This window comes from Sminthopsis crassicaudata, chromosome 2, assembly GCF_048593235.1.
Source record: "Sminthopsis crassicaudata isolate SCR6 chromosome 2, ASM4859323v1, whole genome shotgun sequence".
Taxonomy (NCBI): Eukaryota; Metazoa; Chordata; class Mammalia; order Dasyuromorphia; family Dasyuridae; genus Sminthopsis; species Sminthopsis crassicaudata.
This window is the reverse complement of record NC_133618.1, coordinates 588,170,747-588,196,400: the sequence shown is the minus strand read 5'-3', so window position 1 is coordinate 588,196,400 and position 25,654 is coordinate 588,170,747. Positions and strand designations below refer to the sequence as shown.

General features: G+C 36.7%; 1 protein-coding gene across 4 annotated transcripts in view; it reads left to right on the top strand.

Moving 5' to 3' along the window:
- The window catches only part of GPAM (glycerol-3-phosphate acyltransferase, mitochondrial), a 100,931-nt gene that overhangs the window by 36,495 nt on the left and 38,782 nt on the right, over positions 1-25,654 (top strand). The window contains exon 2 of one of the 4 annotated variants that reach the window (XM_074295596.1): positions 8,506-8,669. The exons of 2 other annotated variants lie outside the window; for them this stretch is intronic. The gene's annotated coding sequence lies outside the window, so the exon portion shown is untranslated. Of the gene's footprint in view, positions 1-8,505; positions 8,670-24,378; positions 24,515-25,654 lie in introns of those variants that run through there. One more of the 4 variants, XM_074295595.1, reaches the window with a different exon arrangement.

The window sequence follows — 25,654 nt, the reverse complement described above, 5'->3', positions numbered from 1 at the left end:
TAATTTCCCCACCTCAGCCAGACTGCTTGCTTCCAGAGCTTTGAATTTGCCATGAACTAGTCTTTTTGCAATGAAGTATAGTGATTATTGAAGTGCTGTTTCCACATAATTTAATCCATAGCCTTACTTAGAGATAAAGATTGTCCCAAATAAGATGGATTTGAAAGAAAACAGCAACCATTTTCTCAGGGAGCAGCAGTTTCTCAGATGAAAAGAATTCCTGGCTCCTCTGGTATGTGGGATGGGACTTTGATTAACCTGGGGCAGATGTGAGGAGTTGAAGGGCATGCCTATAAAGTTTTGATGGATTTTTGGAATGAATACCAAGAAAGAAGGCACATAGGGATGACAGAGAAAAGTCTATGGATATTAGTGCCTCAAAGAAAAAGACCTGTATGAAGCAGAAAGAGAATTACAGGTACAGGGAGAAAGACTTTAGAGATCATGATATTCCTATCATTAATTATTATTATTATTATTATTATTATTATTATTTTGGTAAATGAAGAAGAGGAATTTGAGAAGAGAATCATTGAAGTGATTTTGCCTAAAGGTCACACAGTTAATAAGTATATATAGGGACTCTTCTTATCAATGGCTTCTATGGGGCAAAGACTAGTAATAGAGTCTCTGGTTCAAAGGGCACAGACATTTTCATCACTTTATTTGCATAGTTTACTCTCTTTTATAATCTGTTGAATCATTAGCTCTTTTGACTCTATTGACAATAATCTCAAAGTACTCTTGAGATACACATAGACAGAAACAGGTCCTTAAAATCCCCACCTGGTTGACCAGAATCAGGAATGGTAGCTCTAAGAATAATATTCACATGACATGATTTGCTGTTGAGTCAATTTTCAGGCACGTCAGATTCTTTGGGACTCCATTTGAGTTTTTGTTTTGTGTTATTGTTGTTTTTTGGCAAAGATATTGGAGTGGTTTTCCATTTCCTTTTTTTAGCTCTTTTTACAAATGAGGAAACTGAGGCAAACAGGATTAAGTGACTTTTCCACAGACACATACTTAATCAGTATATGAGCATGGATTTTAACTCAAGAAGAGGAGTCTTCCTGGCTCCATGTCTAACACTATCCACTGTGCCACCTAACTGCTCCACATGAGATGGCACCTATAATTAATTCAACCTTGCTCTGCCAGGATCATAGATTTGGTGTTGAATAGGACCTTTATTTCTTGTGTCTTAAGTATGTCACATTTTTGTCAAAGGACCATGGGTTTAGAACTGAAAATTACCTTAGACCCATCTAGTTCAATCCATTTATTTTATAGATGAAGACATTGAAACTCTTAGAATTTAGCAATTAGTGATCTTGAGATCACACAAGTAGCAAGCTATATAGGTAGGATTTAAATAGGAACACTCTGGTTCCAAATCCATTTTTTTTTTCTTTATGTCAATTTTTCTCAGTAGCACCATTTTTTCCTGCAGATTCTCTTTCATTAGCTGTGGTTTTCCTACAAAGTAATCAGGAACAATGAGAATCTCATCCATCTATCTATTCAACTCACTAGTTACATGACAAGGCATTTGGCTGTTTTAGGAAGTGAATCATAGTTAACTCATTTTTTCTTAAGTTTCTTTGAATTTCTTCACTTTATCTTTTAGAGAATAGCAGATCACTACCAAAATTCTCCCCCCAAACCAAGATTCAGTGAATTGATCTTTATCAAGAGACTTATTGGCAGTCCCAACAAAAACCTCATCTTTTAAACTTGTTGAGTTGTCTAGGATTATTCACATCAAATCTGTGTAAGGTCCTGGAAAAAACAGCTTTAAAAGGTCCCTGCCCTGTTACATTTTGTTGGAATTATTATTCTGCTTTACCTTAAAGACTGTTTGGTTCAATCACATTTTTTCAGATGGGGAACATTTCTAATAGAAAGATCATCAGACTTAGAATCAGAAAACCTGGGTTCAAATTCTGCTTCTCTTACTAGCAATTTTGCGTGTCATCTGATCTCTGCTTTCTTAGTTTTCTTCTCTCTAAAGTGATATGGTGTGTATGGGGGGTGGGAGGGAGCAGAAGGGGCAACTAGGTAGTGGGGTAGATAGTGCACCAGCTTGGGAGCTAAGGGTACCTGAGTTCAAATCTAACCTCAGGGCCTTGTGACTCCAGGTAAATCATTTAATCCTTATTACTTAAAAAAAAAGCGCTGGATTAGATTAGAAGATTTTTTAGGGCCCTTCGAATTCTAATATTCTATTGTTTGAAATAATTCAATAAGCTAAAGACTTTTAAATTTTAGGTCATCAATTTCTCCAAAGGGTCATAAGACCAAGGCTAATTGAGATTCCAAATTGGGAACAATTATCCTGCCATTCATCAGCTCACAGCTGAGTGAGCCATTTCAGAGTAGGCTAGGGTCTTCTCCCTCTTCAATCTACAAGAGCTCCCTTCTTAGAAGAACTCTGTTCCTTGATTGAGAGAGGAGTCATTTTGCTAGGGCTGGACAGTTCAAAACCAGGAAGTTTCATACCCTCTCAAAAAGGGCTTTCTTTCCATTCATGAAATCTAGGATGAATTCATGAAAATCTAGAGGGTCATCTATTGCAGAACGTAGAAACAACAAAAATAAAAGCCATCCATACCTGTTCTCTTATTAGTTCCACTGTGTTTTATAGCCCATAATATAATTTTGATATAAAAGTCATTCTTGGGTTAGCTCAGGTCACCAATTCCATAATTAGCCTATAATATGTGATGAACGATTCAGACATTTAAATCAGTGTGGCTTTTAAAATGGTATTTCCTCCATGACAGAACTGATTTTGCTCAAGAACCCTAGATACTCTTGGCATTATATAGCAGAATTAGAGAAGATAATTGACAAAGGTGATTAAATTTGTCATATGTATCCAATTCATTTATTCACATTCATTCATAAAACATCTACTATATGCTAATAACTGTTATATTACTTAAAAGAATAGATGGGGTAATTCCTGCAATCAAGTAAATAAGCAGTCAGAACCTGCATTGTAGCCTTTTAGAAGTAAAGATTCAGAATTGGAAGGGATGTTGGAAGCCATCTAGGCCTACTCAGACATTGCCTGTCTTCCATATATAACATCGCCAACAAATGGTCTCTTAGCATTTTCTTAAACATCTCCAAAAGGGGAGAACTCACAAGTACAAGGGTAGTTAGTTGGTACAGAGGATAGGGTGCCAGACTTGGGGTCAGAAAGATCGGAATTCCAAGCTAGTCTCAGGACTTATTAGTTGTGTGACTCTAAACAAATCATTTACCTTCTGTTTACCTGAAAATAATAATAATGTCTATCTTTCAGAGTTGTTAAAAGGAAAGAAAAATAAGATAACATTTGTAAAGCATTTATCACAGTTACTAATATATTGTTAGAACTAAATAAATATTAGCTATAATTTGAATCATATCATTATCATTACTTCCTGAATCAGCTCATTCTTCTTTTGCTCATAGTTTAAAACATGTCACACCTCTAGGGTAAGTGAAGTAAAGAGCTCTACATAGAAGGTGACACAACTTAATTAGATAGGGAGAGACAGAGATAGATAGATAAAAATAAATATACATATTACCTTATATATTACACATACACATAGATAAATTGATAACTTTGTTATATATCTCTCTATATTATATATAAAGTAGCTATTGAAGTTTTCTTTACATGAAAGTTTCTATTATAGTATGTGTGAAAGAGACTTAAATCTGGAATGGATATTACTATATATCCAAGAAAATATTTGATAAATAGACTGTCAGCTCCTTGAGGGCAGCAACCATGTCCCCTACAAAGTATTATGCACAGAAGATGCTCTATAAATATTTGCAGATGATGATGACATAGTATATATATGGATTTTGGAAAGAACAATTTCCTGGCACATAGATATGTTCCTATGGTAATGCTTATTAATTTTTAATCTTTTCAATTTTTCATTGAATTATTCAAAGGAAATGAATTCTTTTTTTTTTTAAAGTGAACTCACAGTTTTGCAGACTCAACCGTTTTGTTCTGACTCATTAGTAGAATCTGTACTGTTGAAGGGGAGGAAAAGCTTCCTGATTGCTGTTACCTCTCTATAAGCATCTAGTTCTCTTTCTGTTTTTGTCATGATTCTGTTCCTTATTCTTGGAATTTAATTGGGACTTAAAGGAAGGTAGGCAAGTGAGTAGCCAGAACAGAGGAGAGAGAATATGTGGAGCAGCCAGAGAAAATGCTTGGAACTGAGAGATAGAGAGTCTTGTTTATGGAACATAATATATCGTAGCATCAGAGCTAGAGAGAAATATAGAGGCCATCTAATCATAGTCCATCATTTTATAAATGAAGAAGAAACTGAGACCTAGACATAATTTTATAAAATAATATTTTATTTTCTCCACAATTACATGTTAAAATAATTTTTAAACATTAAAAAAAAATTAGTATCAAATTCTATCTCTTCCTTCTTCCTTCCCCATTCCTCTCCCTGAGATGATAAGAAATCTAATATAGTTTATACATGTGCAATCATGTAAAACATTTCCATATTAGTTATTTTATACAAGATTCAAATAAAAAAGAGAATAAAAGAAAGTGAAAAATAGGATGCTTTTATCTCTATTCAGGCAGTATCAGTACTTTCTCTAGATGCAGATAGATGTTTCCTCAATAGTCTTTTGGGATTGTCTTGGATCATGGTATTGCTGAGAATAGCTGTCATTCACAATTCTTCATGGTACTATATTGCTGTTACTATAATGTTCTCCTGGTTCTGTTTACTTTGCTATGCATCAGTTCATTAACTTTTTTCCAGATGAATTCATCCTGCTTGTCATTTTTTTAATAGCACAATATTATTCCATTATAATCATATACCAGAACTGGATAGGTAAGGGTATGATACCCTATGTGGACAGAGGGAGGAGGGAAGACCTTCCAGGTTTCTGGCAAAAACAGAAAAGATTGCTATTTACATTCACTCTGAATAAATCTAAACAATAACCAGCTGGGATTTGGACTGAAACCTAACAATGACAGTCAGAGTGATTTGAGTTTAAGGCATAAGAAGAGAGACAGAGGGGGTGGACAGGGAGGGAGGGAGAAAAAGAAGGAGGGAGAGAGGGAGAGAAGGAAAGAGAGAGAGGGAGAGAGAGAAGAAAAATCGGTGTATAAATCAACTATTCAATTTAGTTGGATCACTAGTGGGGCAGTTATACTCAAAGAAGTTGTTGTTTGTCCTTCATTCTTGAAGAAAACTATGACATCAGGATGATGATAGCATGACATGAAAGTGAGTTAGATTGAAGAGAAGAAAGGTCGTGCAAGGTCACCAGCCTCACTTTGTCCTCCAAAGTCATTTGAGTCCGGTGGCAAAATCAGGATGCCTACAGATGGCTCTGGTTGCAGTAAGAAACTTTGACCTTTTAAAGCTAAATAAGTCTGAGTTTTACTAAGGCAATACCCATTCAGTGATTAAGACTAGGTAAACCTCAAGGCAAAGAATAACCTCTTTCATCCAGCCAACAAACCCCAATTTTTTGTCATAGGTTATAGCTGGAATATTATTTGATAAGACTACTTGTTTCAAATTCTTTGGTGGAATTCCATTATGCAACATGATCTTAGAACTATAGAATGTTAGAATTTTAAGGACTCTTAGAACCCAAGACTCAGAGAAATGGTAAGTTATTCAGTTTATCACTGCCAGAGCCATATGAGTAGAATCCTGGCTTCCTCACTCAGCTTTGTCTTCTCTCACCCCACACTACCTAAAAGTTATTCCCTACCTTTTAAAAGTTTTTTTTTTTTAATGGAAAGGGGAGAAATAGTAAGAAAAATGCATATATGAGAAAAAAGAATCATGAGGACCATAACAACCCATAAAAACTAAGTAATCCTACAATTTATACAGATAAGGAAACTGGGACCCAAAAAGGGTAAATGACTTGCCTGAAGGTCATAAAGCTTTTTAAGTCAAAACCAGAAGCTAAGCCTAGTTCTAATGATAAATTCAGTGCTTTTCCCACTAAAAGCCATGAGATACAATCTTTCTCTTAGAGAATGGTGAAAGACATTTGAATATTTTTGTTAATACTTCTGAGTTTTTTGTGTTACTAGAGAATGGGGAATTTCTAATACTCATTCTTACTAATTGGAGCAGAAAGAGTAGATTAACTATTTTATCTCCTCATAGTAGCTGTGGCTCATACATCTATGCTCAAAAACTATGGCAGGCCCCCAAATGCACCAGAGCAGTGCCAACCAGATTGCTTCTGTCTAGCAGAGCATGATAGAAATCCCATCTTTGTTTGAGGTCCTCTCCCCTGCCCATTACTCACTAGGAGTCCAATCCTTGCATCACCCTAGAGACAGGGGAATGGATATTTTTCTTAAATGCTGAAATTCCATCTCCTAACCATTTGAATTGCTGAACTGCTGAATGCAAATTCAGATTAATCCACTTAATCTAAGAGGTTGCATAAGGTTTTTTGTACCAGATTAGATCAGTGATTTAAGTCTTACTTTTTAGACTGCAGCCAGTAATTCAGACTCTCATCTCACATCCTTAATTTTTAAAAGTGAAGTCTTTTAGCTACAGGTTTGATATGGGTTGGGAGGTAATTTAATACATCCCTTTCTCTGATGTTGGTTCTTTGAGGTTCCCTTAAATACTGAAATCTTGAAACAAAATCCTTTAATTGTTGGCTATATCATAAGCATGTGGAAAGGTAGAATGATATAGTTGGAAAGGACTTTGGAAGTCATCTATTCTCTATCACATTATATAAAAGGAAGCTAAAAAGGAAACTAAGGCTTACAGACAAGATGGGATTTGGTCAGAGTCAAATAGTTCATGTGAAAATTAGGCCAAGAATTAAGATCTCCTGACTATTATTCCTATGTTGTTGTTGTTGTTGTTGTTGTTGTTGTTGTTGTTTTCCCCTACTGAATTAGTAATTTGGTACCTAAGAGATGAATCTGTTTTGAGATCCTCTAGCACAGAGGATCTTTAATTTGTGTCATGGACCTTTTTGGCAGTTCACTAAGGAGTATAAACCTCTTTAAAATATATTAAAATTATTGTTATTTTATTAAAATAGAAGAAAATGCTAAATTTCAGAGATTATTGAAAATAAAAATGCAATTTTTTCCCATTCAGGTTTTTGAATCTCTGGAATCTCTTGGGCATCTATGGACTCAAGGTTCAGAGTCACATTGTAGCACAGAGTTAATAATAGAGGAAATGTGATCTCTTTAATTAAACTCTCCTACAATGTCTAAAGGATCATTGTAAGTAAAGGCAAAGAATATAAGTAAGCAGTTATTCACAATTCCTTGCAAAAACCACATTTCCCTTTTATGTCTCCTTTCTTATCTAACCAACCCAGGTCTATAAGTAATGATTTATAATAGTCCTTTGAATTGTCTAGCTGACATATAGAACAAGTGCTTTGCATATAATGGGTGTCTAGGAAATGATTATGCTAAATTAAAAGTGAAGTCTGCAGATTGGTTCTTGATGATCAATTTAAGACTGCTCTTTTTCTGAAAGTTAGAGACATGCTCATTAAAGTTGTATAAAAGGTTTGAGAATTCTGCTAAGGTTTGGACTCTTGTTAACCCATTCATTTATCATCTATGATGAGTATTTGATTGATGTAGGCCTCAGCTGTACCAGTCAATCAGTATTTATTAAACACCTGTTATGTGCTAAGTACAATGCTAAGCATTGGAGGACGCAAATACCCCCCCCCAAAAAAAAAAAGAAATATAGTGCCTACAGTCAAGAAATTTACAACCTAATGGGGGTAGACAATATATAAAAAGAACTTTTGGGAGAAATGGTATAGTGAAGGGAACAGAGGCAGGGACAAGATGGGAAGGTCATTGAATTATTCAAAGGGAATGAATTCCCAAATATTGAAGTCAGGTGAGAAACAAGATGTTCTGAGGTATATATGTTCCCTCCTTAAGTGGAAATTTGGGACTTTTTGGTTCTATGCTCTAATCAGAGATATAGGAGTGATGAAGTACAATTCCAGGCCTAATGATGAGGTTTTTCCTAAAAATGACCTTCCTGGTTATGTATATTCTTCTCTAAAGTATAACGTTCTCTGAGATTTTTTGGGGAGCTTCGGGAGGCAGCCTTAGTTTCAGTTCAGTTCAATAATCACCTCAAATTTAGCCAGGAGTTAAAGTCCAGAGCCTTTATTTTCGCCTTCAAAGTCTTGAATCTTTTCCTGGGGCCCAGTTAGCTTTAATAGAGGCCTATCTCTCTCCCCTTGGTTTTGAGAGCTCTTGCTGCTAGTCCTTTGTCTCTTCCAGCTTCAGCCTCTTGTCCTCCCAACGTCTCCAGCCAGCACAAAGGTGGAAGTTGGAATGAATCTGCCTCTGCCTCCAAGAGAGTGGGCTTGTGGGAGCTCTTCCTTATATATGCTCTCTTAAAGGTGTGAATTCTAATAAATACTAAGTACATAATCATTGTCTCTCTATCAATTCCATTGACTTAGTGCCTTGTTTCAAGTTCTGGCCCATAACACTGGTATATGGTGGAAAAGTCAGAGAAATTCCAAAGTGATGAAGCTATTTTCAGTTCCTACTTTGAACTGGGCCTATAAAGAAAGGAAGGAAGCCTCAGAAGAAGACTAGAAGTGTTACACAAAAATACTGTGAGGTAGGTAGTTCAAATATTGAATATAAATCCATCTTCACTGCTTAGCATCACCATTTTACATATTATATTAGAGATTTTTTTCAGGTCTTTTCAGGTCTGGATTAGACTAAATGGCTACTCAAATTTTATGTGTCTAAATCTCTGATTTTAGAGGACACCCAAATGTTCTCTGACCAATGAAGTTATTTGTCTATGTTGACACATGTTGTTGTTTGTCCTTTAGTCTCAAAGACTACCATAGTATCAGGGAGCTGATGCTATGACAAGCAAGTGAATTGGATTTACATGAGGGAGGGCTATGCCAGGTCACTTGCCTCACCTTCCTCTCCAGAGCTATCTGGATTCAGTGGCCAGATATAGATCAGAACTACTGGAGAAGGTCCTGGTTGAAATGGGAGACCTTGACCTTTTTACACTAAAGTCTTCAACAGGTCTTAGTTTGCCTGAGGTCCCACCCAGTCAATGATTAAGGCTGGGTGGCAATTGAGGCAAAGAATCTCCTTTTTCATCTAGTCCCAAAAAATCTAAATTAAAAAAAAAATTAATTAATCTGGGAGGGGAAGACACTCAGGGTTTCTGGCCAAAGCAGAAATTATTACTATTTACTTTCAATTTGAGCCCCAAGGACCAAATGGAGCTTGACTTAGAATCTATTGGTGGTCAATTAGGATGAGATTGTTTGTTTGTGTGTGTGTGTGTGTGTGTGTGTGTGTGTGTGTGTGTGTGTGTGTGTCTAATAGATATCAGAACTCAGATATTTTGACCCCCAATCTTTCATCTTTTCTCCAGTACCCCATAGTTCAGTGCCAATTTATAAGTAAAAAACTTAAGCAGGCATTAGAGGATACCTAAGATTCTAGCAATGAAGATGGGTTTACATGATTCAGCCATACTTTTTCATCACTTCTACTTGTGCAATGGGAAAATTAGTAGTTTGTGGCCAGGAGGAAGGCTCAACAGTTCGGTAAACTGTTTGATTCAGGGATTGAGTCAGTGACCTTGATCTCATTAAATTATCTGTGCTATGTGGATTTTCAACCTTTCTCCTTGATGTTTGGTATCAGCTACTGTCAGAAATTGGAGATGAGTAGGTGGCCCAGGAATTTTTTGCCAGAGGGGCAGCTCTTGTGTTATGTCCCATTCAACTGTCTGCTGGGATTTGATGCAAACACATCACCTCAGCTTTTCTTTATGCAGACCCTTGAATCATCTGAAAGATATTTGAACAAGTGCAATATCTCTTTGAAATATTACCTTATCTGCCATCTCCAATGTGAACTAACACTGTGCTAGTATAGCACTTAGCGGAAAATCAGGTATTGTAATCTTATAACAGCTCAGGAGAGCTAATAAATTTCCAGCAACCTAAACCCACCAGATAATAGTTTTGTCCCTAGTTTCACTCAGAATTCACAGCTCAATTCTCTTCATTAGCATTGCTTTTATGCTTGGGAGCCATTGAACAGGTGTGAAGAATCCACTGATAGAGGTTGCCTAAGTAGGTTTTAAAAGCAGAATTTCCATGAGATCTGTTGCTCCATCTGCTTTCAGAGGGGGATAAAAGTATTATCTTTACTTTAAAGGGACTTTCTACTTTACCTTTTGGATGGTAGGGGGTGAGGATGGGTGAAAGATGCTGTCCTGGCTAGTCACTTTAGAATTCTTTTATTCTATTAAAATTGAGCCAAATGTGATCTGCATCCTTCCAGGAAATCTTTCCTGCCTCTTCAGCCCAGACTCAATACTCTTTTTTTTTAAACCACCAAAATACTTCATTTTTGTACTAATTATTTGATAGTTTGTATAACTTGCCATTTAAAAAAAATGTTTTATTGGTGTTCTTTATTTTTACTTGCCATTTCTCAATATAGTCTTTTCCAATGAATCCCTTTTTTGTTACAAAGAAAATCAAGTAAACAAAAATCATTCCAATGGAAACCTCTTTTGACTTATCAACATTCTGTCCCTATCACTTCCCTACCTTTCTATTAAGAAGGAAACTGTTTTATTACCCATTCTTCAGACTACTTTTCAAGTTCTGACTCCAACACTAGCCATGCGATCCTAAGGATGTCAGTTTCTTAACAACATCAAACACCTTAAAAATACTAGTTATATATTGAAAGGAGTGGAAAGGTTGTACAAACTTTTAAATAAAATATGATCTTTTTCCTCATAGATCATGAGGTATAAAAGGGGATGCAATACAGACATAGCAAACTCAAATATACCATGTTGAATAAATGCATTTGAGAGTTGCAAAATAGAATGTTATGTAATGTCTTAGAGGGAAGATCATTACCAACTGGGAGGAACAAAGAAAGGTATTTGGGTTATTTAAAAGATGACCTGGAATTCAATAGTTGGAAAGGATGTAACAGAGCATTTTGTCTCCAAAATTAAACAAACAAATAAATAATCAACCCCCCCAAAATAGTCTGAGCTAAAGCAAAGAGAGTTGAGAAGGCAGTTAAATTTTGGAGGACACCAAGAACTTCAGTTTTCTTAGATCATATTGTAATGTCTGCATTAGCTCTCTGGAGGACCTCGGAATCAGTTCGAGTCCTTGGTCTTAGTGGAGGAGTGAAGGAGGAAGAAGGGCCACCACAGGTCAAAGATGGAATACTAGAGCCTGAAGTCTTCTTTGTGTCTGTGTCTGAGAGCTGTGGCTGAGAGAGTCTTCTGTGTCTGAGACTTCCTTAAATACCTCAGTAGGAATACATCACTACAATATATTGAGCATGCAAAACCATTACATTCCCATAGAGAACCATTATCTCACATTAAGTAGGTGCTTAACTATAAGCACCATAATGATCCAGATTAAAGTAAACCTTTTCAGAGTTGCAGCCCACTACACCATACTATGTGGGAAGGAAAGTAATATGAAATAAGAAAGGAAGGATAGTCCCAGATTAAGGAAAGCCTTGAATGCTAGGCAGAGGAAATTGAACTTTATTATTTTTTCTATTAAAACTTTTTATTTTCAAAACATATACATTGACTCTTGCAAAACCTTGTATTTCAATTCCCACCCTGTAATGTTCTGTTTTGATTTTTTGGGGGGGATCTCTGAACAGCCTTCTTTTCAGTTCAGTAATCATCACAGGAGTAGCCAGGGGTTAAAGTCCAAATCCTTTATTATCTCTTTCAAAGTCTTGTCTCCTTTCCTAGGGCCCAGTTAGCTTTCTTAGAGGCCTATCTCTCTTATTGGTTTCAAGAACTTGAGCTCCTTCCTATCTTCTCTGGTTTCTGAATCTCCCCAAATCCAAAGGTTTGTGCTTTAGCCTTTAGCTACCACAAAGGAGGATGATGGGATGAATCTGTCTCAGCCTCCAAGTGCTTCTAGTGCACTTGTCTTCTCTGCCCTGAGAGCATCCCCTCTGTGGTTCTCAGTCCCTGCTTATATGCTCCACACTGACTATACACCAATCATTATATCATTAGGAAATGATTATTTGTTGTAGGATTAAATTGATTCTAAACTAGATTTAATTATTGTCTCCTCAATTCCACTTAGTACCTTTTTTCGAGTTCTGGCCCCTAACACACCCTCTTCCCTTCACCCCCTCCTCTAGATATCAAGTAATCTAATATATGTTAAACATGGTAAAATATATGTTAAATCCAATATATACATACATATTTATACAATTATCTTACTTCACAAGAAAGATCCAAAAGGAAAAAAAATGGGAAAGAAAATAAAATGCAAACAACTACAAAAAGAGTAAAAATGCTATGTTGTGATCCACACTCAGTTCCCACAGTCCTCTCTCTGATTGTAGATGGTGTTCTTCATCACAAGATCATTGGAACTGGCTTGAATTATCTCATTGTTGAAAAGAACCATGTTCAACGGAATTGATCATTATATAATTTTGTTGTCATGTACAATGATCTCCTGGTTTTGCTCATTTCATTTAGCATCAGTTCATGTAAGTCTCTCTAGATCTCTCTGAAAATCATCCTGAGGATTGTTTCTTATAGAACAATAATATTCCATAACATTCATATATCCCCTCAGTTTCTAGTTTCTTGCCACTACAAAAAGAGCTGTCACAAATATTTTTGCACATGTGGGTCCCTTTCCCTTCTTTAAGATTTCTTTGGAATATAATCTCAGTAGAAACACTGCTGGATCAAAGAATATACACATTTTGATAGCTTTTTGGCTATAGTTCCAAATTGCTTTCCAGAATGATTGATTCATTTCATAACTCTATCAACAATGTATTAGTGTCCCAGTTTTCCCACATCCCCTCCAATAGCCATCATTATCTTTTCCTATTATCTTAGCCAATCTGAGAGGTGTGTAGTGTTACCTCAGAGTTGTCTTAATTTGTATTTCTCTGATCAATAGTGATTTAGAGCATCTTTTCATATGACTAGAATTGGTTTTAATTTCTTCATCTGAAAATTGTCTGTTCATATCCTTTGGTCATTTATCAATTGGAGAATGGCTTGAATTCTTATTAATTTAAGTCAGTTCTTTATATATTTTAGAAATGAGGCCTTTACCAGAAACTTTGAATGTAAAAATGTTTTCCCAGTTTATTGCTTCCTTTCTAATCTTTCTTGCATTAGTTTTGTTTGTTCAAAAATTTTTTAACTTAATATAATCAAAATTATCTGTCTTGTGTTCAGTAATAATTTCCAGTTCATATTTGGCCACAAATCCCTTCCTTCTCCACACATCTGAGAGGTAAACTATTCTTTGTTCTTCTAATTTGCTTATAATATCACTTTATGTTTAAATCATGAACTCGTTTTGACCTTATCTTGGTATATGGTGTTTGGTATGGGTCAATGCCTAGTTTCTGCCATACTGGTTTCCAATTTTCTCAGCAATTTTTGTAAAATAGTGAGTTCTTATCCCAAAAGCTGAGGTCTTTGGGTTTGTCAAACTATATTGCTATAGTCACTGACTACATTGTCCTGTGAACCTAACTTATTTCACTGATTGATTACTCTATTTCTTAGCCAGTACCAAATGGTTTTGATGACCACTGCTTTATAATATAATTTTAGGTCTGACATAGGCCACTTTCATTTGCATTTTTTCCATTAATTCCCTTGAAATTCTTGACCTTTTGTTCTTCCAGATGAACTTTGCTATTACTTTTTTCTAGATCTATAAAAGAATTTCTTGGGAGTTTGGTATAATACTGAATAAATAGATTAATTTAGGTAGTATTGTCATTTTTATTATATTTGTTCGGTCTACCTATGAATACTTGATAGTTTTCGAATAGATTAGATCTGACTTTATTTGTGAGGAAAGTGTTTACAAAACACTACAAGGTTTGTTCATATAGTTCCTGACTTTGCCTTGGTAAACAGACTCCCAAATATTTTATATTATCCACAGTTATTTTAAGAGGAATTTCTCTTTGTATCTCTTGCTATTGGACTTTATTGGTAATATATAAAAATGATGATTTATGTGAATTTATTTTGTATCCTGCAACTTTGCTATAGTTGTGAATTTTTTCTAGTCATTTTTTAGTTGATTCTCTAAGTATACTATCATATCATTTGCAAAAAAATGATAATTTGGTTTCTTCATTACCTACTCTAATTCCTTTAATCTTTTTTTCTTCTCTTATTGCTAAAGCTAAAATTTCTAACACAATATTGAATAGTAATGGTGATAGTGGGCAACCTTGTTTCACCCCTTATGCTATTGGGAATGATTTTAGTTTGTCCCCATTATATATGATGCTTGCTGATGGTTTTAAATAGATACTACTGGTCATTTTAAAGAAAACTCCATTTATTCTTATATTCTCTAGTTTTTTTAAATAGGAATGGGTATTGAATCTGAACTTTATTCAGCAAATTGAGCCAAAAAAAGCTTGTAGAGTAGTGTAGTATCTGAGAAAAAAAAAAAAAAAACAAAACCAAGCTCATACTAATACTATATTTGAAGATTTTGTTTCTTATGTGACAAATAATTTTTTATTTAAATTAAGTCAAATTACATCCAAGACAATCTAACTTAAGAAGAGACCTCTGAACATGCACAGAATCCCGTATTTTTATTTTTTTAATCTAAACTATCATTCTAGATTGAGTAACTAGGTCACTATCCAATTTCTCCAGAATCACTCCCCTCAAGTAATCTAAAGGGATTCCTCCTAGAATCTAAAATTCAAATTGATTAGGAGATCTGAAGTACTTCTAGTAGAGATGAAAAGAGCACTTCCAGGATGTAGACTCTAGTCTAATTCCTTCAGGAGAATAAAAGAGATTACCCTTTAATCAATTCACCTTAATAAAAGGCCTTCTCTCCCCACCTCCAGTCTATAATCCTCCTTTCCAAGGGACTTTTCCTAGAAATCTAGAAAGGACTAGAGAGAAAATTAACATTTCTTAATTTGGGGGGGAGAATGAAAAAATATTTAAAAAATATGCTTCTATAATAGTTGCATGACTTAATTTTATGCATAAAATAGATTGTCTCTAAAGCTGTGGAAAGGATGGTTGGGAGCTTGAAAAGAATGGGGGTAGGTGAGAGATCTGATTCTTGCAACAATCCATGTGAGTGGCAATGAGCATCTCTGATTAGGGTGGTGGGAAGAGGAGAAGATATGAAAGAATGTGGACAGAATAGATAATACATAGTCATCATAAGGAATACATCAAGTACTTAAAAATTTTGTCAAATTTACAAGAGAGTCATAATCTTAGACTGTCTCCACTTGATGTCAAAGCAATGACCTAAATAAAGAAGAGAATTAAAACAATTCTGTTTGGTTTGCTTTTCTGACACTCAACATTCAATATGATTACTGTGTGTATGTGTGTGTGTCTATGTGTTTTTTCCTTCCCATCAAAAATAAATGATTGTTTTGATGTTCTGTAGACAAAACATGATACCAATGCTCTTATTTTGAAGATACAGAAGTTTAGGAATGAGTCACACATGGTAGAATTAATATAAACTGGAGGCTTTCCAATGCAGCTGAATATACAAGTGTCTCCAACACCCTTTTCCTATGCAATGCATGAGCACATATCCTATCTAATATTCAAAATATAAAAGAAACAAGGCCAATGTGCATTTAATTGTTTTCTGCAAATCAAACCCCATAAATGGACATTTTCCTTTTCTAAGTATGATTTATTAAAAAGTACAACACTCAAATTTGGTCACCTTTCAAAATATGCTTTAAAATTGTTTTGATTCCATAAACAAGATAAAGTCTGTATTGAGATGATATCAGAGGGAGGATGTTTGCATGTATATAACTGGCTGAGCAACTATAGAGTATAATTTGCTACTTCTGAGATGGTAATTGTCTTCTTGGGGCTTGTTGAAAAACACTAATCCAATCTGACAACATTTATCAAGTATTTAGGCATGGGGCTATGTCTGGTGAGATATTTGTTCAGTTGTTTCAGACTCTTCATGACCCCATTTAGAGTTTTCTTAGCAAAGATATTAGAGTGGTTTGTCATTTCTGTCTCCAGCTCATTTTACATATGATGAGGAAACTGAGGTAAATAGGATTAAGTAACAACCAAGGTTACTGAGCTAGTATGTGATGTCTATTTTGAACTCAGGTCTTCCTAACTCCAGGCCAGGTGCTGTATTCATTATACTATTGACTGTTCCTGGGGAAATATTATAGCCTAGTAAAGCTATCAGCTCAAGCTAAGTGAGTCTCTTAAAGAAGAGTTTCTCTCTGTAAGCTTATTGATATAGTCACATTCAGTATAAAGTTTAATGTTTCAAAAATCTCTTTGTTTATTGACTCTAGAAATAAGTTCAAATAACTAGATAGTTTACCATGAAATATTAGGTGTTGGTTGAAGCTTGTAACTTCAGTTTTGTTTTTGTTTTTTTAATAATAACTTAATTGATCCTCTACTGCTTAGAATAGCTGGTAACTATGTCTATTTGGGTGCATTGTGGACATAATGAAGTCATATAGTCAATACTGTGTTAAGATAGCCAGTTTTTAGATCATTATTCAGGGAATATTTATGCAATGATTCTTTAGGTAACATGGTAGAATGCATGCTTAAGTGTGAACCTAAGCCTATCTCCCCTTTACTGCACATAAAAGAAAGAAATATACCAAATAAAATAAAATAGCAAGAAAAAAGAAAATAAAAAGAGAAATTGTTAGAAAAAGAGCAGATAGAATAAAAATTTTTGAAAAAAAGGAGGCCTAAAAGACTTAATACCATTATTAAATATTTAAGATGGGCCTGAAGGAAAGGAGGAAAAATTTCTAGCAGAATGACATAATAATCAAACACAAGTAGAGCTCCCCTCTTTCCAAAAACAACAATGAAACTAACTTAAAACACCCAGGATGCTTGACAAACTTAAGAAGAATAAAGGAAGATAGAGATAGAAAATGAGAATTCTCAAAGGAGAATTTCAAATGACAAAAAAATCAGTTTTGGACATTAGAAAACTTTAATAAAGCAGTGAATAGTTTGGAAAAGACTAGAGCAAAGATGAATCTCAAAGGTGCTGACATGGAAGAACAAATATCAGAATATAACCAAAAGGGTGCAATGATGGAAGTACATTTAAAGTTTCTGTGAATCAAGATAATTGATCTTGAAGACAGATTTAAAGTGAGAATCTGGTCACTAATTTTGATACTATAACTGTCTTAAAGGCTTCAGAGACTTCTACAGTGTTCAAAGATAGCTAATGAGTGTTGTAAAAATAATTTGTTATTATGGTTGTGAATGGTTGTAAAATTATACCTGTTACTTTGATAATACTTAACATCTTATATTTTTATTGCACTTAATATATTCCTAAGTGCTTTATAGTACATTATTTCATTTAAATCTTACATAGACTAGGATATATGATTGGACAATTATTACCACTTTCATTTTTCAAGTGAGAAGATGGACATATTCTTTTTTAAATAGCTTTTTATGGATAAAACATATGCATGGGTAATTTTTCAACATTGATCCTTGCAAAAACTTCTGTTTCAACTTTTCTCCTCCTTCAGATGGCAGGCAATCCCATACATTTAAATATTTTAAAGTATATATTAAATACAATATATGTATACATATTTATACAGTTGTCTTGCTACACAAGAAAAATCAGATTTAGAAAGAAGGTAAAAATAACCTGAAAGAAAAACAAAAATGTAAGCAAATAATAGCAGAAAGAGTGTAAATGCTATGTTGTGGTCCACACTCATTTCCCAGTGCTCTTTCACTGGGTGTAGCTGGTTCTGTTAATTACTGATCGATTGGATCTGATTTGGATCCTCTCATTATTGAAGATAGCCACTTCCATCAGAATTGATATAGTATTGTTGTTGAAGTGTATAGTGATCTCCTGGTTCAGCTCATTTCACTTAGCATCAGTTCATGTAAGTCTCTCCAAGCCTCTCTGTATTCACCCTGCTGGTCATTTCTCACAGAACAATAATATTCCATAACATTCATATACCATAATTTACTCATCCATTCTCCAATTGATGGGCATCCATTCAATTTCCAGTTTCTAGCCACTACAAAAAAGGCTGCCACAAACATTTTTGTACATACAGGTCCCTTTCCCTTCTTTAAGATCTCTTTGGGATATAAGCCCAGTAGTAACACTGCTGGATCAAAGGGTATACACAGTTTGACAACTTTTTGAGTATAGATGGACATATTTTTTTTAATTAGCTTTTTATTTACAAGATATATGCATGGTTAATTTTTCAGCATTGACAGTTGCAAAATCTTTTGTTCCAACTTTTCTCCTCCTTCCCCCCACCCTTTCCCCCAGATGGCAAGTTGACCAATACATGTTAAATATGTTAAAGTATAATTTAAATAGAATATATATATATATATATATATATATATATATATATATATATATATATATATATATATATATACATGTCCATACAGTTATTTTGCTATATAAAAAGAATCAGACTTTGAAATAGTGTGCAATTAGCCTGTGAAGGAAATAAAAAATGCAGGCAGACAAAAATAGAGGGATTGGGAATTCTATGTAGTTGTTCATAGTCATCTCCCAGAGTTTTTTTCGCTGGGTATAGCTGGTTCAGTTCATTACTGCTCTATTGGAATTGATTTGGTTCATCTCATTTTTGGAGAGGCCCATGTCCATCATAATTGATCATCATATAGTATTGTTGTTGAAGTATATAATGATTTCCTGTTGGACACATTCTTAAGAAAACAACTAGGTCATCAGAGAAAGGGGGGAAGGAAAATTGTCCTTCAAGATTTACTGAATGAATCCACAGTATGCTTTGTAATACAGAATGTCTTTGCCAATGAACTCACAAACTTAAATCTATAGACCTTTGAACTTCCCAAATAATTTAGAATAAGAAAGAATATATATATTTTTTACAATAAAATGTGGGAAATAACCTATTCAAGTATTTTTTTCAAAATATTTCAATAATTTGGAACAGTAACTTTCAATACATAATGTTAATAGAATTCTACTAATTTCAGAATTTGATTGGCATAATTTATATCACTGTGGATTGGTTTCAAATTTCCTTTGACTTACTAAATGATTTTTCTGTAAATCAGGAAGAATAAACATGATTTTTAAGGAGAAAATTCTTGATTTTTAGGAGAATCAACTTTTGATTTAAATACATGAAAATCACATGCCTATTGACTTCAAAACAATTTGATATTCTAACTAGAAATGACTCATTTTTTAAAACACACTATTTATTAGGAACCCTATGTCACAACTTGGTTTGAATTGAATTCAATATTTCTATACTTCAACTAATGACATTTAATTTCTTTTAAAATTTTATAATTTGAATTTATTAATTCAGATTGACAGAGTATTTAATTGTTTCCAATTAATGACATTTTAAAATAATTTAGTAATGTCCTGACTAAAGGGATAAGGATAATTCTGCATCACAAAGTCAGCAACAGTGATAACCAAGGGTTCACTTTCTGAACCCTTCCTTATTTTCTTGGGGGAGTGTATCAGACTAAGGGACTCTGACAACTATGGGATACTTTGTCTCCTACCATGGTTTCATTCTCTTTAAAACCCAGAGTTAAGAAGAATAAAATATCACATATGCACCCTGTAGTATCATCTGTCTATTATGATAACTTATTGGGAAAGTTGTATCTTATTTCAGAGACATATTTCTCTTGGCCTCAGAGGCTGTATCTAATTTTCCTTGGTTAAGCATTTTGGAGTATTCTCTTTCTTCAATCACCTGGATTGCAGGTGGAATAAGAATTTTCTTTCTAAAGCAGATTCTGAATTCTCAAAATAGGCAGACTCTACTATTATATGTCAGCACATTCTTTTTTTTGATAAGAATACCCTGCTAGCACTCCAGCCAGGCAGTTTTTTTGTTTGTTTGTTTTGTTTTTTGCCAAGTACAAGGCCCTTTTATATCCTTCTGTACCATCTCCTTCTACTGACCATGCGCTTGTTATTTCTGCAATCATCCTTTGATGTTTTTCTAAAGAAATTTTTTTTAGTTTTCTAAATTGATAAATTTATTTTCAGTCAAACAATTACTTAATCAGTTGTATAAAATGTGAGTTAGAGTAAATGATCTTTAAGGTGTTTTCTATTCCTTTCTATAATTCTCTGACAATAAATACCAATCAGAGGGATTAATTTTTTTTTTTTTTCTGGCTACCAATCTTTCCTGCTTTGGATTTCTTGGATGTCTGGATGAGTGTCATTGACTGCCAGCATCCAGATAATCCATTACTGGTAATGTCCCCTTCTTCTTTTTAAATATATGAGCTACAGATCTACTTAGAATACTGAATTATAATAGCTTGGGGGCAGCTAGGTGGTGCAGTGGATGGAGCACCAGCCTTGAATTCAGGAGGACCCTAGTTCAAATCTGGTCTCAGACACTTAACACTTCCTAGCTGTGTGATCCTGGGCAAGTCACTTAACCCCAGCCTCAGGAGAGAATTATAATAGCTTGAATCATAGACTGAGATATTGCCCCTTTATTGTGTGGAAATGTAGATATAATTAACTTTATGATGATTGGCAGCCCACTTTCTATAGGTTGACTCCTATAAAAAAGCAGCTTGGACTAATTCTAACAATAATAATAACTACTATTTACATAGTGCTTTTAAAAGCACTGTTCATGTTCTTATTCAATCCTTATAACTCTACAATTCTACAAAGTAAGTGCTATTAATTTCCTAATTTTACAAATGAAGAAATTGAAGTTGAAATGAGTTAAGTGACTTGTCCAAGGTAAACAGTTAGTAAATGTCTGAGGTGAGATTTGAACCCAAGTCTTCCTAACTCCCGGTTCAATTCAAAAAACAATTATAAAGGACTTAATGTGTACTGGGTACTATACTAAATGCTGGGAATACAAATGAAAAAAAAAATAAAGACAATTTCAACTCTCAAGGAGGTTACAATTTAATTGAGGAAGACAACAGAAATGTTCCTCTTTTCCTTTTCACTATTCTTTTTTAGAAGTACTGATCCATTTGGAGGTGATTTAAACTCATTTGGAAATATTTCTCCACAGTCACTTTATGTGATTGTAAGAGAGACCTTAACTTGAAACTAGAGGATTCACTAATGTCAGCTGTTTTTCTGGACTCCAGCCTTCTAGGAGGCAATAGTATAAACTTTACATCCCAGACAGCTGATTAGGATAAGCTAACTATGAGGCAAAGTGTAACTCAAGATAATCCATAGTAATTTTGTAAGTCCCAATTCCAAGAAGGATGCTATAAGGCTCTGAACAACAGAAACTTGTGTTTGAGCCATGATCCTTTTTTCTTTTCTGCTAGGTAAAAAGTTTTCTGAGAAGTATTATATTCTAGTGGATAGAGAGTTGTTCTGGGACACCATAAGAGGTGGATTCAAGTCTTTCCTATGAGATGTACTGAATGGCCCCAGTGTCAAATTGTTTAATTTCTCAGTATTCTAGGCAATTAAAAGTTACAAGTTGTGATGAAGTTGTAGATTTATGTTACTATTGTCTGTGGTTGTCTGATTTTAATCAGAGACTTAAGCCCTATAGAGTACTATTCATATAGCATCATATATGTCCCCCTCTTATTTCATTTTACTTGTCACTATATTTAATGTGTGATTTCTGTGCTTTCATTGTATAGTAATATATATTTTGCGCATGTGACAGTCTCCCTCTGTTAGACTGTAAGCTCTGTGAATGCAAGGTCTAGTTATTTTATTATCTAGCACCTGGTTCCTAATAGACATAATTAAATTTTTTGCCTGCTGGTTTAGTTTCCTGAGCCAGCTCTCTTAGGAGATTTAAAGGGATTAACTCCCAGATATTAAGGTCAGGCACTAACATCATCCTACATCGAACACATCTGAAAATAAGAGGCAAGCAGGTGGGGTTATGTATAAGATAGAATAACTATAAGCTGCTATGGGATCTATCTAGATATCTAGATAGTGGAATGGATAGAGGGCTAGGCCTGAAGTCAAGAAGACTTCCTGAGTTTAAATCTGGCCTGGGCTAGTCACTTAACTCTGCCTTGGTTTCCTCATCTATAAAATGAGATGGAGAAAAATGGCAAACCAGTCTAGTATCTTTGCTAAAGAAACCTCAAATGTGGGTTACATATTGTTGAACGGGATTAAAAAAATAAGGAGTATTTTATCAACTCTTCTCTGAGATACAATGTTTCAAAAGAGTAAGCAACTATGGGTAACACCCATCATTTACTTTCTCTTTGCAAAAGAGTGTTTCAAAAATTGTCTTTGAGAGTTTTAGGTAAATTCAATGTATTTTTTTTTTCAATGGCTTAATTTTTATTCCACTAATGTTTCATTTATGAGTGATCTTTATGCCTTCAAATACTATTAGTATCTCAATCTTCTCATTGTAACCTTCTGATTAACCAATGAATCAAAAAATCTTTATATGTGTCTACTTTGTGTCGGGCATTGTGCTAAAGACTGCAGATGCAAAAAGAAACAAAAGACAGTTCTACTCCCTAGGAGTTCATTCTAATGAATTAGATAATGATCTAGAGGTGAATGATGTAGGAACAAACTTTTAAGTAAGCTAATGGTTTACATCCTTAAAATTAATTTTTCCTCTAATGCAATCAGATTGATTTAAAGGGAGAGAGGCAGGCTTGAATTTGTAAACCTTCATTAACTAATACAAGTATATCAAGGATCCAATTTGGGCAAGATACAAAAAGTCTTGTGTTTATAAATTTTATATGCTATCCTAATGATAAATTTTATACGCTATCCTAATGATAAATAAAAATACTAGAATAAATAGAAATAAAATAGAAAATAAAAGAAAAAGAACTATTTTTAACAATTTTTTTTTTTGTGTTTAGTGGGAAAAAGAAAAATGATACATGACATGGTCTGTTACCAACCAATCACCAAATATTTTTTTTCTTTTTTTTATTATTAATTTTTATAATTATAACATTTTCTTTGACAGTATATATGCATAGGTAATTTTTTTTTTTTAACAACATTATCCCTTGTACTTCCTTCTGTTCTGAATTTTTCCCCTCCTTCCCTCCACCCCCTCCCCTAGATGGCAGGCATTCCCATACATATTAAATATCTTATAGTATATCCTAGGCAATCACCAAATATTTATTACATGTTTTACATTTGAGGGTTACATACTCCTAAGGAGCTTTGCCAGAGAAATGGCACACATTTCACCCTACACTTTGAAAGATGTGAAGAAAGGACTTAGATCATAGAATTATAGAATGGCTTGTGGAACTTACCTAACAGATAGGGTGCTGGACCTGAAGTCAGCAAAGCCTGGGTTCAAATCCAGCCTTATAGACTTCCTGGTGACATAACTCTGGAGAAGTTTTCAACCTCTATCTGCCTCGTTTCTAAAGGGAAAAATCTCTTTTGGCAGATGAAGGAATTGAGACTGAGAAAGTTTGTGACTTGACAAGAGGTCACGCCGGTAGTTCCTAAATGTGAATCCATATCACTCTGTATCATCTTTAAGGTTTGTGAGACCTTTACATGGATTATTTCACAATTCAGTTAGGCTGTGATCTCCATTTTTACAGAAAAGGAACCCAAAGCCCAGGAAGTGTAAATGCCTTGCGTCCCACAGTTTGCCTATGAGGGGCAGATTGGTTTTCCTAAAGCCAACATCAGTGCTCTTCCACGACAGTTGCAGTGAGTAGCGTGCCAGGCCTGTAGTCAGAAAGGCCTGAGAGGCTCTGAGGAATCACTTAACCCTGCTTGCCTCAGTTTCCACAAGTGTAAAATGAGCTGGAGAGGGAAACGGCAAGAAAACCCCAGACGGGATCATGAAGAAAAGCCATGATTGAAACGGTTGATTCAAATAGGAAGAACATTAAAGGAAAGTCACAAAGATGGGCTTCTGAGGGGTCTTTTCAGTCTTTTCAGTCCTTCTTCAATGGGACCGCCTCCTCCTGAGGTGCATCTGCGCACGTGGTGAGGGCGGGGCTTGGGAGCATTTGCTCTCCAATAGGGAAGCGCCAGAACGCACACTCCCCCTCGAAGCCCGAAACACCCTCCCTTTGGCCCGGCTCCCTAACTCTAGAACCGGAGCGGCGGAGCCTACTCGGGAGGCGCTCGGTCTCGTGACGTCATCCACGCGCGACGCCGCATCTGGTGCCCCCGCGACTGCGGCGGCGGCTGCGGCTGCTGCCGAGACTGGAGTCTGAGTGAAGGAAGGGAGGGAGGGACTGAGCGCGCCGCTGTCACCACAGCTGGAGCCGGAGCTGGAGGCAGGGCCGGAGTCGGACAGCGAGGCGAGGCTCGGCGCGGCTGGCGGGGGTCTGCGGGAGGAGGAGGAGGAGATCTGCAGGGTCCCGGCTTGGTGCACGTCGGCTAAAGCGCGGTGGGTTGGGGACCGGGGGTCTTTTGTCTCTTTCTCCGCCCTCCTCCCGCCTAACCTCCCAGCGGAGTCTTCGCCCAGCTGGTAGAGCTGCAGTCTTCTGCACCTTCTTCCATGCCTGGTCTTCGGCTCTGCAGGCTTTCTTCCCTCCACCCTCTCCGAGCCCGCGTCTCCCCGGGGACACGTGTAAGGTTGTGACTTTGACCTGTGTCACCTCCGGAGCACCTGGGAAGGGGCTGCGCCTCGGACCCGTGTCAGCCCCGAGGCGCTGCGGGGCGGGGGGCGCTGCGCCTCTGACCCTAGTCAGCCCGGGGCACTGCGGGGCGGGGGGCGCTGCGCCTCGGACCCGTGTCAGCCCCGAGGCGCTGCGGGGCGGGGGGCGCTGCGCCTCTGACCCGTGTCAGCCCGGGGCACTGCGGGGCGGGGGGCGCTGCGCCTCGGACCCGTGTCAGCCCCGGGGCACTGCCGGGCGGGGGGCACTGCCGGGCGGGGGGCGCTGCGCCTCTGTCCCGTGTCAGCCCCGGGGCGCTGCGGGGCGGGGGGCGCTGCGCCTCTGACCCTAGTCAGCCTGGGGCACTGCCGGGCGGGGGGCGCTGTGCCTCTGACCCTAGTCAGCCCGGGGCACTGCCGGGCGGGGGGCGCTGCGCCTCTGACCCGTGTCAGCCCCGGGGCGCTGCGGGGCGGGGGGCGCTGCGCCTCTGACCCGTGTCAGCCCGGGGCACTGCCGGGCGGGGGGCGCTGCGCCTCTGACCCGAGTCAGCCCCGGGGCATGCCGGAGGGGGTTGGTGCTTTTGCCTCGTGTCACCCCCGGGGCTCTCCGTTCGGGGCGGTGCCTTTGACTCGTGTCTCTTCTTGGGCGGAATGAGGGGGAGGGGTAGGTTGCAGGGGGTCCTGTGCCTTTGGTCCTGGAGACCGGTGTCTGTGCAAAACCTCTGACTCACTCTCCTGCCTCCCCCGGGAATCCCAAGTTCGGTGACTCCTGCCTCTGGGTTTTGCTTTCTTTGGTATGGGCACCTAATTTTCTGCCCCCCCCCCCTCCTGCCCCTGGGGTCTGAATTCCTCCAGGGCCAAGAGATGCAGACAAATCCCCATTATCTCTTATTGGAGTGAAGCCTCCTATTTTCCCTTTGGAATGAAAGGGAT